Below are 19,494 nucleotides of genomic sequence, written 5' to 3'. Positions count from 1 at the left end.
GCTTCTTCCACATCGGTGGCGCTGGCCGCGGCTGCGGCTGCCCCACCTGTCGCTCCTGATCCCCTGGCCGGGACTCACCCTCCCACCTTGGCCCAGGAGGAAAGAGAGAGAAAGAGGGAAGGAGAGGCACCGGAGCCATAAAAGGCAGTCTGAATCCACCTCTTCGGCACCGCCATCTAGAAAGCTCGCCTCTCCCCTTAAGGTCTCCGGGCCTTCCCCCTCTTGGCTCTATTCTCCATGATTCTCCCCGGAGCCGGAGGAGGAGACCCGGTTGCCTTCGAGGTCATCCAGCCGGCCTTCCCGGCCAGCTTCGGTAGATTCATCTAGATCCACCAGAAGCTTGTCAGACGCTGATATGGACCGGATGATGCGTCGATTTCTTTATGCCCAGATGCAGATGGGAGTGCTCTTGCCCCCCCCCGCTGGGGGGGAGCTCGACACCTTTTTTTGCCCCCATTGCTCCTTCTCCGACCCGCTTTCAGGGCTCGGAGCTTTTGGATCTGACTAGCTTTGGAGCCGGGGTAGGGTCGGCGCTGACAGTGCTTCCTACTTTGGCGCCAACTGTATCCTCGAGTCTGTCGGATCTGAGCTCTCGGGGCCGTGAGCTGAACATCAGATCCGAGAGGGCCAGTGGACCTTCGGCTCGGTCAAGGTCGGGGCACACTACCCTTTCAGATCCGGTCAGGTCACCTTCGGCGCCGATCCGCACTTCGGATCCGAGGGGAATGCTTTCGGATCCAGGGGAAAGCAGTTCCCCCTCGGCATTCGACGTCATGGAGAGGGTCCTCTCGAGGGATTCGAGGCCCCAGGCTCTTGCTTCAGATCCACCCGCCATTCCCACTCATACGGGCCTGTCCTCCATCATCCGGCCCCAGGGACAGCCTGCGCCTACGTCCCAGATTGTTCCCATAGGGGAACAGGACATCATTGGTGAGACCTCTTCGGACAGCCCCCCCCCGAGGAGATCCCTCACAAATGGAAGTGCAAGAGGAGGCACTTGGACTCACCCGAGTCCCTCACAGAGGACACTGACTTAGAGGAAGGGGAAGGTTCCCCAAGGTCACCCCCCCGAAGACGTCTCCTTCAGAGACATCATGGAAATGTTACGCATTAGAGGGCTGGTCTGCCCAGAAACCTTCCTCGGATGAGTCTGTGTTTCTGGAGGCATTTGACGCAGGCTCATCTACCTCTTGGGTGTCCCCTCCCACCGATGCCCTGGTAGACCTAATTACTACCAGGGCATGGAAGGAACCGGACACTGTTGAACCAATTCCTAAGAGACCGTACAGGATCCTCAGCCCTTCTGTGGACAGGACAGTTTGGAGCAAGGGTGCCCCAGTAGATGCCATGGTGGTGGCGGCTGCCACTAAAAAGGAAATTAGCACAGGAGAGTTCCTCGGTGCATCCTCCAGACAAGGAGTCTCGGATGATGGACCATTTGGAAAAGCGGATGTTCTCTTCAGCGACCTTCTCTGTAAGGTCACTGAATTATATGGCACGTGATTAGGCTGCAGCGAGACCTGATTAAAGAGTACTCTGCGTCACCCCCAGAGTCCATGTCGGCCGAAGACAAGCGTACCTTCTCGGCTCGAATGGCCTCTCTCAAGTCAATCACCAACACGTCTATGCGGCTCCTTTCCCATGCTACGGAGGGAGCAGCTAGAGCTAGCGGAACAGACGTCGTCTTATATAGACAAGCCTGGCTCCATCTCTGCGACTTTGCGGAACCCTTCAAGGCATCCTTCGCGAACACCCCCTTCGATGGTTCCACACTCATTGGCAAATACGCTTCTCCAGAGGAGAAAGACGGGAAGTCGTTGTCCACCGTCGGGATCCGCTTCTCGGCTCCTCAGAGGTCCTATTCCAGGAACCAAAGAGGACAGAAGAAGATGTGGTTCTGGAAAGCTCAACAATCCTGTTTCGCTCCAGATACCTTGTCCTTTAGAGGCAGAGGAGGACAAGGTGGACGCCGGCCCAGGGGCAGAGGGGGCCCAAAAAATTTTGGGTCGAGAGAACCTTTTTCGGATTGACCCGCGCAACAGCCCTGAGGGGTTGCCCGACTGCTCCTCTCTGGAGGCAGTCGGGGGGCGCTTCTCGGAACACCTGGCGAAATGGGAGTCCATCACAACAGATCGCTGGGTGCTCCAAATCATATCCAGAGGATATTCAATCCCCTTCCTATCTCACCCTCCCCGAGCAACAAAACTCCCCGATGTCCCACCCAATCAGAGGGAGGCAGCAGCATCAGAAATCTTAGGGCTGCTAAGAAAAAGAGCCATCCAGCACGTCCCTCCCGAACAATTTGGATCAGGCTTTTACTCCAGGTTCTTTCTGGTGCCAAAAAGACGGGGGACTTACGACCCATCCTCGACTTGTCAACGCTGAACCTGTCAATTGCCAAGGAAAAGTTCCAGATGGTCACTATTCAATCCATTCTCCCCCTTCTACAGGAGAACGACTGGATGTGCTCAATAGACCTCAAGGATGCGTACTACCACATTTTGATGGACAGACCATCCAGGAGGTTCCTCCGCTTTCGACTGGGAGCCAGCTATTATCAGTTCAGGGTCCTACCCTTCGGTCTCACCACAGCCCGCAGGGTGTTCACCAAGGTCATGGCAGTTGTAGGGACCCACCTGAGGCTTCAGGCAATACAGGTATTTCCGTACCTGGACGACTGGCTCCTAACCGCCCCCACCAGGCATCAACTCTGCTCAGGCAGGGACTACTTCTTACGCCTTGCCTGCCACCTAGGGATCACAATAAATCTCTAGAAATCCTCCATTCAACCCACTCAGATTTTGGAATTCATAGGGGCCAGAATAGACACTACTCAATCCAGAGTCTTCTGACTACGGACAGGCTTCGCAATCTGAGCCTTCACATTCTAGACCTATTACAATCCTCAGCCCCACCAGCGAAACTAGTCCTGAGGGCCCTGGGATCTATGGCAGCGGCCATCAATCTATCCCCCTTCGCTCGTCTCAAGATGAGGATCCTTCAGTGGACGTTACAAGTACAATGGTATATCCTCTTTCAACCCCTGACAACACCTATTCCTCTCACCAGGATTTGCAGGGAATCGCTTCTTTGGTGGCTCCACTCCAGAGACCTTCGAGAAGGCCGCCCCTTTGTTATACCCCCTCCCCAAGTCACGGCGACCATGGACGCTTCTCTCCTCGGGTGGGGGGGTCATTGCATGGGCAGATCCATCCAAGGCACGTGGACTTTCACAGAGACCTCACTGTATATCAGCGTCCTGGAGATGAGGGCGGTGCTTCTAGCGTTGTAAGCTCTCCATCCTCTTCTCCCTCCAGGAACTATTGCACTTCAAACAGACAACATGGCCTTAGTCTGGTACATAAGCAAACAGGGGGGAACCAGATCCTATCCACTTTGCAGGGAGGCAATGAAAGTATGGGAATGGGCAATATCCACCAACTGCTTTCTCATAGCATCGCACATACCGGGTCGGTCAAACATCTTAGCAGACAGGTTGGGTCGGACGATCCTCACACCTTACGAGTGGTCTCTGAACCCTGCTGTAGCAAAACAAATCTTTCTCCAGTTTTACTGTGGAAAGGACTGTGTGTGTTTTTTTTGCCCTGGCTTAAACATTTTGTTAATTTTGCCAAGTATTGTCTTGATTAATTTTGATGCTAGAGGAGTAAACTGTTTAAAGAAATTTTGCATACTTCTCTTGGTGGTGTACATAACATTATTTCTGTGTTTGTTTGAAAGCTCTCCCAGTGTCTCCAAGCTTTGTTCCAGATAGTCATTAGTTACTTAATCTGTGTTTACATCCAAGGGGCAATAATGGATTTATATATTTTTTTAAGTATGGGTGTAGTTGAGTTGAGAGTAGGATGTTGTGGTTAAAGTAGCTGACGGCCTTTAGAGGGTGCCATTTGCAATGTTTTAGTAATTATCCTTGCAGAAATGGCTTGCTTTCTGAAATAGCACCCCAAAGGAATTCTCATCTGCACAACTCGTACTGTAAACCACAGCAGATACAGTATATACATGGATTATCATGGACACATGCTAGATAGTGGTGGCAAGTATGTCAAGAATTTTATTCCTATCACAACATGTACTGTAGTAAATATAACTTCTAACATGTAGCAATACGGCCTGTAAAAAAGTGTACTTTGTGTTTTTGTGTGTGTGTCTGTTATGTACGTATGTGTATGTGTGTATATGTATATATATATAGATCCACAGTGGTGGTGCTGCACTAGCGTTGTCGCCTCACAGCAAGACGTTGTCCCGTTCGATTCTCAGCCAGAGCATCTTCTGTGGAGACATGCATGAATGGGCGTACCTTCGTTGAAGGTTGTGCGTTAGGGCCGGCAACTCAGCATGTAAAAATCAACTGCCAATTATTAGCTGACCGGAGTTCCGCTGTGGCGACCCCTAACCGGGAAAAGCCGAACGACACAACAACAACAACAAATACATATATATATATATATATATATATATATATATATATATATATATAGGTCTACCTGAAAACGCTGAAAGTCCACAACGCCGACAACGAGAACACCGACACTGGAAGATAGACAACGGAGATGATTGAAAGTTGAAAATCACGACGCTGAGAACACCGACATGTTAAGGTAAGTGTGCGATAGGGACAGACGTTAGGGTAGGGTGCGGGTGAGGTAACTGCGATAGTGACAGACTTAAGGGTTAGGGGCGGATTAAATGAGTTAGGGTTAGGGTGCGGGTAAGGTAACTGTGCGATAGTGACGGACCTTAGGGTTAGGGTTTGGGTTAAGGTTAGTGCATATATAGTTGTGTATGTAAGGTTTAGTGTAGATTTGTAAGGTTTTTGGTGTGCCTGTGTTGTGTGTGTTTTTCGGGAAAGTTATTTGTTTTGTTGATTGTCGGGATTATGGTTTGTCGAGCATGTGAAGTTTCGTGTTTTTGAACTTTCGGTTTTGTCGTGTCGGTTATTTCGTTGTCGGTGTTTTGGCATGTCGGTGTTATCAAGTAGACCTGTCTGTCTATAGATATATATATATATATATATATATATATATATATATATATATATGTATGTGTATATATATATGTGTGTGTGTGTGTGTGTGTGTGTGTGTGTATATATATATGTATCTATATATATATATATATATATATATAAAATATATTTATATTTTATATATATATATATAATATATATATATATATATATATATATATATATATATATATATATATATATATATATATATATATATATATATATATATATATATATATATATATATATATATATATATATATATATATATTTATCTATATATATATATATATATATATATATATATATATATATATATATGTTTCATTTATGTCTTGTATTACAACCTAGTGTTGCATGATATGAATTTGCTTTAGTAAATAGCAGAGTTTGTTTTTCCCTTTCTGTCTCCCATTTACAGATGTTCTTCATCTCACATTGCTGCAGTCCTTACACTTGGGTAGTCCGCTGTCCTCGGTCGGCCCGAATATCAAAGTATAAGGCTGACGTCGGTCAAGGCGCATTTGACTGACATCAGGACGTCAGGGTACAAATGCGCATGACCGACGTCATATCCTCAGTCTTTTTTGCCGCATGGTCCGATGCAGAAGCAGTATTGCAAGTGCCGGTTGGCGTTCTGAAATTTTTTGATTCCGGAGTTTCAGGCCGAGTCAAAGTTGGCTAAGTACCCCGTTGGGGAATATTTTGTTTTTTTCTTGCCTCAGTGGTTTAACGGATGTCAGAAAAAGTGAATAATTGTATTTCTTTTGGGAAACAGATACCGCATAGAGACTATCATACTTTGTGTATTCCTTGTTTAGGGCCTGAGCACGACGTTGTTGGGTGTCGCTCTTGTGCTAGATTCAATAAGCGCACTATAAAGAGGAGATTAGATTGTGCCAGGTTAGTCTTCGGGAAGCGGTGCAATTATAAAATGCCGTCGGATGCTCCGACGCCCGCTTCGAAGAAGCGCAAAGACAAAGCAGTTAAGCCTAGGCTAGAAGAACCGTCCGTACCGGACGCCGGTTCTTTAGAGGTGTCGGAGGTTTCTTTGGGATCCCAGGGAGAGACTTTGCTATTGCAGGATGTGGCCTCTCAGGAGGCAGGTTAGGGTGATGGGGCTTCTCAGGTTACTATTCTCCCCTCCCTGCCTAGGGTGGTTAGGCCCTCTCCTTCTGTTTCCAAGGCTTCCCCAGGGGCAGGCCAGGTTTAGCTTCAGTTGGTGTCACCCCTAGTTCTTCTGGAACTGTGCCCAAGAAGCATATGCTTAAAATGGCAGAAGATTTGATTACTTTAATTAGGGGTCCTCTGCCACCTCCTGATAAAAGACCTAGGGTGGAGCCTGAACTAGGGAGTTTTGAGCAGGCTTGGATGTTTCAGAGTCTTGACTGAAGACTTGCAGGAGTACTCTCCTTATTCTGATTCTGATGTGGATGATTCTACTCCTTCTGCTTCTCCTCCTGAGGATTTTTCTTTTTCAGAAACTCTTTATTCCATGAGGGAGCATTTTAAGTGGGAAGGTCAGGACTTCTCTGATTCCAGGAAAAGGCTTAGAGAATTTTTGTTTTTACCCCAGCATAGGCCTTTGGCAATACCTCCTGTTTTGGATGTAGTGGAAGATGTTTTTACAGAGGCTTCTCTTAATCCTGATTCTTTGCCTCCTGCTCCTGTCAAACCGGATAGGTATTACAGGGTGCCTGAAGCTCATAAGTATCTTTTTAAGAGTCCTAGGGCAGACCCAGAAACTGTTAGCCAGGGGCCTAAAGGTGTTAAGGCTTCTGTTGTCAAGAATCCGGTTCCTGCAGATAAAGAGGCCAGGGCCTTGGATAGATGGGGAAAGAAAGTTTATACTTCTTCCACTCTAGCTATGAGGGCTTTGAATTGCCAGTTTCACATGTTGAAATACCAAAACTATCTCCTTTCACAATTGAAGTCTAAGGTTGATGCTCTGGCGGAAGGTATTGATTGTAAAGAGTTGCAAGATTTAGTACATGTTTCTGAACAGGTGGGTAAGCATTCTTTGCAATGTGGTTTTGATGCTGTACAGGCCTCGTCTAGGGTGGCTGCCACTGGATCAGTTCTTCGCAGGCACGCCTGGCTAAGGGATCAAAATTTATCTGACCATGTTAAAACAAGGATTTTAGATGCTCCTTTACAATCTGATGTGTTGTTTGGTTCTCCTGTTGAGGCAGTTTTAAAGAAGATGGAGGACAAGGCTAAGTCTATGCAGACTGTTAAAGATTTTTTGCAGGTTCAACCTCCAAAGTTTAGTAGAAATTGGCCTACTAAGGGGTGGACGTATCCTTCTTATGATTCCCAGTCTAGGGGTAGATCTAGACGTGGTAGGGGCAGAGCTCAGGGCTCTTTCAGGCCTAGAACAGGGAGTTCTCCTGCACAGTCTTCAGGTGAGGGCAGGGGTCAGTCCTTTCGTAAACAGACCCAATGACCTACCTTTTCGCTGCCAGAGCCTTCTCGTCTGGCAGCACCTTTGGGAGGAAGGTTGGCACTTTTCAAAGAAAATTGGAGTTTAATTACCCAAGACAGATGGGTATTGGATATCATACATCATGGTTACAGGTTTTATTTCCATACCTTGCCTCCTTTCAGAGGCATGCCAGACGTTCCTCCTCCACAAAGAATAGAGGCTCACAAGCAAATTTCTCTGTTACTCCAACTAGGGGCCATACAGCTGGTCCCTATGCCAGAAGTGGGCCTAGGATTTTATTCTCGCCTGTTCCTAGTACCAAAGAAGGGGAACACGTGGAGACCAATTTTGGATTTATCTGTCCTCAACACTTATCTGGACATTCCCAAGTTCAAAATGTTGACGTTACAACAGCTTTTACCTCTGCTGGGCAAAGATCATTGGATGGTAACTTTGGATCTCAAGGAAGCTTACCTTCATGTTCCTATCAGACTAAGTTGCAGGAAGTATCTGCGTTTTCGAGCTGGGACTTCTCACTATCAGTTCTCTGCATTGCCCTTTGGCTTATCTACTGCCCAGAGTGTTCACGAAAGTTCTGGCTCCAGTGATAGCTTTCTTCAGGCTAAAAGGAATACAGATCTATCCTTATTTGGACGATTGCCTGATTCTGGCTCAAGGAAGGGAAGAGCTTCTTCATCATTTGGAATATGTGATAGCAGTGCTAAGATGCCTGGGGTATTCTGTGAACGAAATAAAGTCCAGTCTAGTACCCTCTCAGGAAATGTGCTTTCTGGGTGTAAGACTGAATACAGCATCCCAGATGGCCTTTTTAACCCCGGACAAACAAAAGAATCTTTCCCTTTACTTCCATCAACTATCTCATCAGTCCGGGCTGACTGCAAGGACAGTCCTTCAAGCCTTAGGGTTCATGGCATCTTGTATTCTGGTGCTTCCCAATGCCAAACTGCATATGAGGAAGCTGCAATGGTATCTCGCACTGCCAGGATTTGGACACTGTCATTCAAATAATACCTTGCATTCAAAAGGAATTTTTGTGGTGGGCTCAGGAATGTCACCTAAACAAGGGACTCTCTGTGACCCGGCCAGAGGCGAGTCAGATTTTAACGACAGATGCCTCAGACAAAGCTTGGGGAGCTCATCTAAATGGAAAGTGGATACAAGACAAGTGGCCTGCCAGACTACAACATCTACATATCAACCTGAAGGAGATGTTAGCAGTCCAGTTTGCATTAATAGCTTTCAAGGATTTACTTCTTCCAGGGCAGGCGTTGATTCTAACAGACAACACAACTGTCATGTGGTACATCAACAAGCAAGGGGGAACACATTCTTATCCTCTATGCAGGCAAGCAATGATTTTGTGGGAGACTGCTCTCAGTTTACAGCTCAATCTTCAGGCAAGGTTTCTGCCTGGAGCACAGAACTCCTTAGCAGATGTGTTGAGCAGAAGGATTATGGATCCCCACGAGTGGAAATTGGATCCTCATGTATTTCAGAAATTGACAGTGTCATGGGGAACTCCAGACATAGATCTGTTCGCTTCTCCACTAAACCATCAGCTGCCAAAGTTTTGCACGAAAGGTTTCATCCCACAGCTTGGAAAGTGGATGCTCTTTCTTTCAATTGGAGCAATCTTCATGTGTATGCCTTTCCACCTCTGCCTCTCCTCCCAAAGGTACTTCTAAAGGTCAGACAGGACAAGCCAAGGATGATTTTAATAGCTCCAGATTGGCCTCGACAGCACTGGTACCCATTACTGAGAAGTCTGGTACGGAAGCCTCCATGGCCTTTGCCTTCGATTCCACACCTGTTGTCCCAGGAGGACAGTCATTTGCTCAATGTCAAACTTCACTCTCTTCACCTAACAGCCTGGCATATTCTGTTTTGAACCATAGAGGGTCTCAACTTCCGCAACAAGTTTTGAATGTGATTTTGGAAGCTAGAGGGCCCAGTACAAGGAAAGTGTACGCAGATAAATGGAAGAGATTTTTATTTTGGAGTGCAGCAAAGGATTTTGATGTTTCTGAGCCTAATTTAAGTGTGGCTCTTCAATATCTTACTGAGTTACTGGACAAAGGTTTGTCCTTCTCTTCTATTAAGGTTCATGCTGCAGCAATTTCAGCTCACTATGACTGTGAACCACCATTGTTTTCTCATCCTTTGTTCAAGCAATTTCTTAGAGGGGCAAAGAATATAAGACCCCAGAGCTCCTACTCCTGCTTGGGATCTCAATTTTGTGTTGGAGAAACTCACTCTACAACCTTTTGAGCCTGCAGCTACTACTGAGTTGAAATAGTTATCATGGAAGACTGCTTTTTTGTTGGCCATTACCTCTGCAAGAAGGGTTTCTGAATTACAGGCCTTTATGGCGGTTGAGCCTTTCTTAATTTTCCATAAGGATAGGGTATCTTTACGTACTAATCCTTCCTTTATGCCTAAAGTGGTTTCTAGTGTGGCTTTAAACCAAACTATTCATTTGCCTACTTTTTATGCAAATCCCCAAAATAAAGGGGAAAAGATTTTGCACGCTTTAGATGTACACAGGCAGTTGCGATATTATTTGGACAGAACTAAAGAGTTCAGGCAGTCTCAGCAGTTATTTGTTTCTTTTGCTTTGAGTTCTCAGGGCAAGCCTGTGTCAAAACAAACTATTTCTAAGTGGATTGGGTTTTGCATTGCTTTCTGTTATTCCCATCATGGCAAGGAGATTCCAGCTGGGATTAGGCCTCATTCCACTAGGGCTACTGCCACTTTGACAGCTTTTTTGAGGGGGGTGGCAACCAAGGATATTCTGGAGGCAGCTACTTGGAGTTCAGTGCATACTTTCTCTAGGCATTATCACCTACCACTTTACTCTAAATCCAGGGCTGGTTTTGCCACTGCTGTTTTGCAGGGCATTTTGGCAGCTCCTGCTTCCTTATAGTTTGGCCATCCTCCCTTACCTCTGCTTTGGGATTCTACCCAAGTGTAAGGACTGCAGAAATGTGAGATGAAGAACATAGTACAGTTTTGTACCTACCATAAATGTAGATGTTCAAGATCCACATTGCTGCAGTCCAATACCCTCCCTCCTTCCCTCTGTAGTTAGAGGTGGTTGTGTGGGTTGGGTTGTAAATATTGTGTATATTGTATATATTGTACATATAATTAGTGCAAGGGTGGTTGGTTGTTTGTTTGCTGTCTTTTGGTTTTGACCTTTATTTTTAGGGTCTTCTGACATCTGGGGCAAGAAAAGACTGAGGATATGACGTCGGTCATGCGCATTTGTACCCTGACGTCCTGATGTCAGTCAAATGCGCCTTGACCGACGTCAGCCTTATACTTTGATATTCGGGCCGACCGAGGACAGCGGACTACCCAAGTGTAAGGACTGCAGCAATGTGGATTTTCGAACATCTACATTTATGGTAGGTACAAAACTGTACTTTTTCCTCACCTTTGTCAGTGCTGGAACATCTTACTGATATGTTTTCTAGTGCATGTACAGATTTTCTTGTTGTAAATTAAAACTGGGGGGAAAAATCAGTTTTGTGAAATGGGCAGATGTAAATATTTCTGCAAGAGATCCAGGTGAAACAAACTGCACAAAGCAGGTGTTTGACTTGCATTGTATGTTGGTATATTTAGTATGATTTCTTTTTTTTATTAAAATGCAATATGCTGAGTAAAAAAGGATGATACAGCTTGTTTACTCAGATTTCTTACTCTGTTACAACTGCCCTAGTTTAATATTACCTGTAGACTACACAGTATATGAGACCAACTATGTGTACAGGCATTGTACGTAGTTGCTACTGCTCATACAGGAATTTGATTTGCACCATGGACTGGAAGTAATTCTAGCCTCAGGCTATCATTTACCTTGGCACTTATAAACCATAACACTGTGTTCCATATTTCAGATCCCAGGAAGATTAATTTACATCATTGAAAGTGCATAGAGTGATAAAGGTCCAGGAGATAATGTCTAAAGGATGCACATGCACTTGTCAAAAGCCCTGTGAGGGGAAGGCGCATAGATGCTATCATTTAATACTTTGGGAGAGAATTGTTTTTCTAAAAGTAATTGTGTATATATTGGGAAAGAAAAAGTGGTTGGACTGTAAAGGGTTTTGTGGTTTGGAAGGTTGTTGTAGAAAGGTGGCACAAATGTTTAACAAGCTGGAGTGGTAGTAAATTAAGACAAATGTCCAATTACCATGGCACAAGCAATGTGTCAGGAGATCTGTTATGCTAAAGCAACTACATGAAAAAATGGGGAAAACAACTTTGTGATCCATTTTAACTCTAGAATCCAAAGTCAGGAAGAAGAAAGTGTCTTTGCTGAAAACATGGTATTTCAAATGTGATTTTCAAATTTATATGTGACATTTGGTTACTGGGACAGTCTGACTGGGTGCAGGTTACCCATTTGCATAGGAGACTCAGGGAGTAAAGCTCCACAAAAATACATAATGTAAAAGATAAATTTAAAATATAGATTTCATATAACATTAATAAAATATTAATACAGTAATAGTACATTTTCATACATTAATACAGCGTTAATACAAATTATACAATTATATATTTCTGCAGAGGTTCAAATTGCAAATCAAATGAGAATCTCTAGGGCTGCACAGTGATTTATATATGTCAGAGTGAGTATGTATTTGCAATGATACTCATAGTTATAGCAAGTTGTATGATAGAAGCATGTAGAAAAAATAAGTTGAAAAGAGTTTGGGAAAGCAGATGGCTAAAGAAGGAGAGGACCAAGGGTGTTGGAAGACAAAAACAGATGGCTGAAGAAGGTCAAGGGTGGTGGTGAAAAAAGGTTGGACATAAGTAGAGAAGGTTTTCAAATGCAAGAATGCAGAGTTGGTGAAAATATTAGTTTAGTGTAGAACACAAGCAGAGTGAAGAGTTAGAGATGCTTTTTTAGGAGAAACTTAAAGGTATTATGATGCGGTATTAATCAGATGGCTATAGGGATGCTGTGCCATGACTTGGCTACACAGTGGAAATACAGGCTAAGTTCAATTGACCTTTGAGATTTATAGATGGACAGAAGTTGTTTGTGAGAAGAATGCAGGCCATGGTTAGAAAGATAGCACTGTAAAAGTGATAGCCAGAGAAGTAGAGGGATTATAGCTTATTTTGTATGCAGTAAGTGAGTAAAAGTAAGCTGGCATGGAAGTTTGAGCCATTTTAAGGTTTTTAGTGAAGAGCAGTGATGCAGCCTTTGAGGGTGATCAGATGCAAATGTATCCAATTTATTGTAACACTGATCTAGTTTAGTTTTGAGAGATGGCTGAAGATTTGTCAGACTAGGAGAACTATGGAGAAGGGAAGGGAGGATATGAGATAAGTGCTAGCTAGAGTTGGAGTTATTTGGAGTTTGTTAGGAATTTTCTGGTGCTTTATAACAGATAGCATTTGATGAATCTTTTTTATATTGTTATTAATATGCAAATCAAACTTAAGATTATTGTCTATTACGACACCAAGTAGTTTGGTGTGTGGGACAACTTCAATTACACTATTCTTCACTGAATGAATTATAAAGTTGTTTTTATCAAGGTGTGTTGTTTAGGGAAAAAAACAGTAGCAGCTTGGTTTTCTTGGGATTAGCTAAGAGCTGATTTTTGGTAAACCAGGCATCAGTGGAGTTGAAGGCATCTTGTGTTATTATTTGCAGCAAGGTAAGGTTGTTGGAGGAGCAGATTAGTGAAGAATTGTCAGCATAGTGTATCAGGGTTATTGTCAGCATAGTGTATCAGGGTTGCTTGTTTAGAAGAAGTGTACAGATTGTTAATAAACATGTTGAAACTTGGGTCAAGTATTGAACCCTGTGGTACTCCAGTGCTAACAGGTAGGGAGAGAAACTGTAATGCTGTTTTACTGACTAATATTTATCAGATAGCTAACTGGTCAACTATTGAAGGGTGGAGTTAAGAATAGCCCAGAGAGGATAGGTGTGCCAAGAGGTTAGTGTGTGAAACTGTATAGAAAGTTTTAGATAAATCCAGAAATCACGATGGAACAAAATTACCCCTATCTCTGGCTTTATTGGCCGTGTCAGTGAAAGATAAAAGGGCAGTGGTAGTAATATGTACCAGTATAAATCCATGCTGAGTGGGGGTAAAAAGTTGTTCTTCCAAGATGGTGAAGAAGTTGTTTGTGGACACATTTTTCTAAAGTTTTGGAAAGGGAATACAGCGATAATCCTCAAAAATTTTGGACCACTTTAAATAAAATACTGCAACCAGGTCAAACTAAGACCCCTCTGTGATGCCCGCACCCTGGCCCAACCATCAAGGAGTCTCAATGTTCACCACAAACACCAGAGAGGGTGTCTCATATAAGAGGAAAGGATAACAAATACACACAGTAAAGTACAATTTCCCTTAAGTGCACACAAAGATCACAGTCAGTCTGGGGCTGGTTGCTCCTTTGCTCTCCAGGTCCCCAATAAGACTCCCCACTGGCACAGCTATAGGGTCCAGATCTCAGCCTAGCTGGCAAGCTAACCTCCAGTACCCTCCATGTCTAACCAGTGCTTCGTGTCCCTGCCCAAGTAGCTGACACACTTTGAGATAAGTATTTATACAACTTCACAGACACTCCTGGGAAAGGCTGACACAGATTCTTCAGCTGTGCCCCTTTACCCAGACTATACGGTAGTAATCACTGCCACCACCAGCTAATAATTATCAGCTGCCCAAAGGCCCTTAAAAGGGTGTCCAATTATTTCTGTGCAATATTATTATTCAATAGTAGTGCAACATAAGCAATCTTAAGGCTTTGGAAGGGCTTGTTACAGGATCACTTATAAGCATGCAATGTACTCTAGAGCTTAATTATCTCTACATAAACCAGCCACAGTTGAAAAAGGGTTTAAAAACATTTAATAATAATAAATTAAAACACAAGACAATACTACTACAATACAATGCTACTCAATAGTTCAGAGATCACACAGAAACTTAAAATAATTCCGTAGTACATTTCTGACATAACAGAAAAACACTTAGTCTAAACTTTATAGTCCTAGCTATTTCTACAAGAAAACATACTTCTAAGATAACTTACTTACATAGAGCAAGGCAGTGCTGAGTTGAATATCAAGACAGAAATGCTTAATCTCTGGTTCTCACTGTTTAAATTGAAACTCCAGTTCTGATAAACATTGCATCATCTTTTTCACCCTTCCTGGAGTTCTCAGGCTACACATTAACTACATTTACATTCTTTTACACTTAGAACAATAAAGGACATTCCATATGTAAATTCTGGTCATTAACTTTAACCTTAAAACAATAGGCAGGATGCTTACTCCAGACTCATCGACTCCAAATTCTAACTTCAAAGGGCATACAAAACATAATTTTAATTTCAAAGAACATTTGAAATGCGTGACTTCGTTTTCCTTACAACAGATGGCAATGTTGCTACAATCTTGAAGTTCACATTTTACAGTGTTTTCTTTCATTTAAGAAACAAGCCTGTATTTTATATTTATATTAACAAATGCCAGAATTATGTATCAAATTCTATTTGACTAGGCTGGCAGCCTTCACCCCTTCTCTACCAGTCTTCACACCCTCAACCAACAGCAAGTAATCCCCTAGAATGTATTACTACCCAGTTTAGTAAATACTTCATTGACTCCATCAAAATCCTTACTAACCAAAACTTCCCATCACTGCCCATGAACCTGACCTCTCTACTAGATAATAACACATTCTCCTTAAAACCAGTCCCAACCCACAACATGCACAAATACTTGCTCAGGCTAAAACCTACAACCCTGGCAGCTGACAGCATACCCTCAATATAGTTAAAAATAGCAGCTGAAGGCATCTCCTATCCAGTTTCCCTACTAATTAACTGTTCCATATCCGAGCAACACATCCCCACTCTCTGGAAAATTGCTCACATCATACTCCTACACAAAGGAGGTCCCTCCACCGACTTCTCTAACTATCGGCCCATAGCAATCCTATCCTCTCTATCAAAAATCCTTGAAAGGTGTGTTCACACCCAAATACTTAACCATCTCCTTAGACAATAAATTACTTACAAATACTCAGCATGGCTTTCACCCCTACCATAGTACTACCACAGCCCATATTAGCTTCACTAACACCATCAGTCAACTTAGAGCTAGTATCAGCAATCTTTTTAGACTTATCAAAAGCTTTCAATATAGTGTGTCATAACAAACTGCTGATTGCCTTGTCCAAACTGAACCTTAGCTACTCCACTCTAGCCTGGTTTCAGAACTACCTCATAGATCGGCAACAAGCGGTACTGTGGAACAAAGCTCTTTCTCCCTTACTACCAGTGACTATGGGCGTGCCTCAAGGGTCTATTCTCGGCCCCCTCCTTTTTAACCTGTTTACAAATAATCTCCATAATGCTACAACTCTAGCCACCCTTATACAGTATGCAGACGACTCCACTGTCACATGTTCTGCCCCAACTCTAACTGAACTACAGAACCTAATCCAAACATCTTTCAATGCTATTGAATCATGGCTGGCAGATGCCCAATTAATCTTGAACCTAAATAAAACTAAACTCATGCTCTTCCACTCCACTAAATTCAAAACCCAGTCCACTTACTTCAACATCACATCCAGTAATAAGACTTTGATTGAACCAGTACCATCCACCCAACGTCTTGGTGTTGTTATTGATCAAAATCTGATGTTCAACTTACACATTGCCCAGACTATAAAAAAGTACATAAGAAAATTGGTACCTTATACAGATGCAAAAACTGCTTAACCACAAACTCCAGAATAACCACAGCCAGAACTCTTCTGTCAACTTTACTATACGCCTCACCCATCCTTACCAACCTCTTCAAATCAGACCTAAGCAAGCTAGATGCCTGCTATAATAAGATAGCTAAATTTGCCACTAGCTGTCCCCCAGAGCCCATCATTGTAAGGCCCTAAGACAACTATCTTATTTAGAACTACCCCACCAACTCATTCTCACGCAACTCTCTACCGTCCACAAAATGTACTATAAACCCGATAAAACAGCTCTACAAGGCCTCCTCAATCCAATATAAGTACCCGTCCACTAAGATCCACTAGTAAAGCTCTAATTGAAGTAACCAGGAGTAAAAATAGATCATGTGACTCTCTATACTCCTACTATATTGCTAAACTTTGGAATGCCTTACCACTTGAAATTAGAACTATAACTAGCTTACAAAACGTCAAGCATCACATTAAAGTCCACCTCACCATTTCCTGGACTTGTACATGTACTGGGCATGGGTAGCCCAAACCATGGAACTAGCTGGTTTTAAAATTTTAATTGCATATGTAATGAGGATTGAATTTAAGCCATATTGCTACCTCGTGTTTTTTTTTCTTTCTCACTGTTAATATCTATCAGATTAAGTCTTCAATTTGTAATTGCACTCTTATTGTATACAATGTCACTACCTGCTACTACTGTAAGAACTGTCTTCTAGAAGCATTGTTATACAAGATTATTGGTCTTGTCTCCCACTTGACCATTTTATTCTGTTCTAGCCTTTTTACCATTATTAAAGCCAGTTACTGTTTTTTTTCTTTTTCGTTAGTAGAATTGTATTATATAATTTCCTTTCTACTAACAAAATAGTTTACTAACAATGGAGCTTTTCTCCCCTGGCCTCCACTGAAAAAGGGTTTTATGCCCAGTCGACTCTCCCAGTAAATAAATGTAAAATAAATAAAATTCTTTAGAATGTTGTAAGTTTTGGCGTGATTTCTTAATTTTATATATTTTCTAGGCCTTATCTTTGTCCAGCATAAGGGATGTAGTATGGTCTGAAAGCCAAGGTGAAAAGTTAGTTTAGACTCTTTTTCTCCTGGGTGCTGCCAAGTTATTTAAAGTATTTAGGAATGCAGAGATGAAGTTATCAACTGCCACATCTAAGTTTTTAAGGCTGGACCATTTGAAAGAATTTAAGGTGGCTGTGAAGATAGCGTGGTAAAGTGGGTTAAGTTGTGGATAATCATATAAGTATGTTGCTTAACAAAATGATTGACAAGTCTAGTAGTGCAGATAGAGTGGTGATCACTGAGAGAATCTGTAAGAATTCCAGATGAGATGTATAATTACTTGAGTGGGAGACCATAATCCAGTTTCGAGTAGAACCAGACTGACTGGGTTTGCTGATATAGGTAGGGGGAGTTACAAGTTTTGTGAAGTCATGGAGGTTAACGCTAGATTCTACCAGACTATATATTAATGTTCCATAAAATGATAGTTTCCTGTGATATATTGTTTGAGACCCAGGAAACAATATTTTTGAAAGTAGATAGATTGTTGCCTGGGTGTATGTTTCAGGTATATATGCAGAGATTCTTATGTTTATTTAGCTTGATATGAGAGATGATGAGCTCAACTTTACAGAATATAGGTATTGGACTGTTGTGGGGGCTGAGAGTATAGCAATTTGGATATGTTATGGCTTCTCCTACTTTTTTTTTTGTCTGTTGGCCCTAAGCATATTGAAGCCTGGAGAGAATTTCAGAGACTTTGTTTTGGGGTTTTAACCAGATTTCTGAAATTGCAAGTATGAGGGAATGCTGTATAATTCAGACTTGAAAATCAGTAACTTTGTTGCATATGCTACGCATGTATATAGGTATTCTTTATAAGGCTATAGAATTGTTTTATACTGAAAATAAGTGAACCCTTTTCTTTTAAAGGTAACTAAAAATGTAAGCAAGGTCCACAGCTTAGATACATGAATGATTACAGGAGAAATCAGGAACGATCAGGCAATTTAAGACCAAAATATACGGTTCCAAATGCAACATTCCAGGTAGCTGCTTCCATATTATTTCAAAGGTAACAAAAGATATCAACCAGGCTGATCAGACAGTTTTGTGCACTGTTAGCGATATTACAGTTTCCTTAAAGGTGAGCTCCGCAATGTACAGCCTTGAATGGTTGCAGGAGAAATCAGGAAATATCAGATAATTAAGACCAAAACATGCCATTCCAGTGTAACATCCCAGGCAGCTGTATCTAAATTAACTGCAGCTTTTGAAAGATAACGCTGCTTATGATCTCCAACTATTAAAGATGGCCCCCAACCTGCATAAGTACAAGCCATGCATATAAAATGAAAAACACTTATAAATGAAAGACATGATGCAAATAATTTATTGAAATACATTATGCTAAGTAGTGCCCCTCCTGAGCCTTTAAGCCTCATGCATAAATAGTGCAGTTCAGAGATCAGCAAAACACTATCAGAAGCTTTTAGTGACCCCATTTTGAAACCTTGCCACAGAGAGTGTATTTCACTTTTACAGTGGCTATATGGCTCTTGTACTTTAAGTAAACTTTAAAAGATAACAGGAAGCTGTGACTGCTGGGTGCACTACAGACACGGCTTCTACCAGTGACTCTTTTTTGTTTACACATACTGTTCTGGTCCTTTTCTAACTGAATTGCACTTCACACCAATTGTTTTTATATGCTTATATTCTTTTTGGGTCCTTCAGTTCAAGTATCTATTGTATCCCACAGCTCCAGTGACCCATTTATTCCCAGTCTTGGCTGGCTGTAGGTACTCTAGGTGAGGCAAGAGTTGAGAGGCGCTTGGCCATCAATCTAGGTGACTCAACTATTATCTATATTTTTCTTGACCTACCTTCTCTTTTTGTTTGTAGTTTCTGCAAGAGGCAAATAGCATAGTGAAGATGCTGAAGCAAAGTCTCTGGAGAGGAAGCTTGAATGAGCAGGTCGTCCAGATATGGAAAGATCTGTATTCCCCTCATCCTGTAAAAAGCAAGCACAGGAGCGAGACATTTGGTGAATACTCTTGGGGCAGTAGAGAGGCCAGAGGGCAAAACAGAGGACTGAAAATGCAACGAAGAAACAGAGAAATGTGATATTTTCCTCCAGTGGGGATGAATAGGAATATGGAGATAGGCATTCTTGAGATCCAGAGAAACTAGGAAATCCTGGGGTAGAAGAAGAGGAAACTAGGCTTGAAGGGACAGCA

The sequence above is a fragment of the Protopterus annectens genome, chromosome 3.part1 (assembly GCF_019279795.1).
Source record: "Protopterus annectens isolate FY-2018-M chromosome 3.part1, PAN1.0, whole genome shotgun sequence".
Lineage (NCBI taxonomy): Eukaryota > Metazoa > Chordata > Ceratodontiformes > Protopteridae > Protopterus > Protopterus annectens.
The sequence above is the reverse complement of the archived record's forward strand: the minus strand, read 5'-3'. Positions refer to the sequence as shown.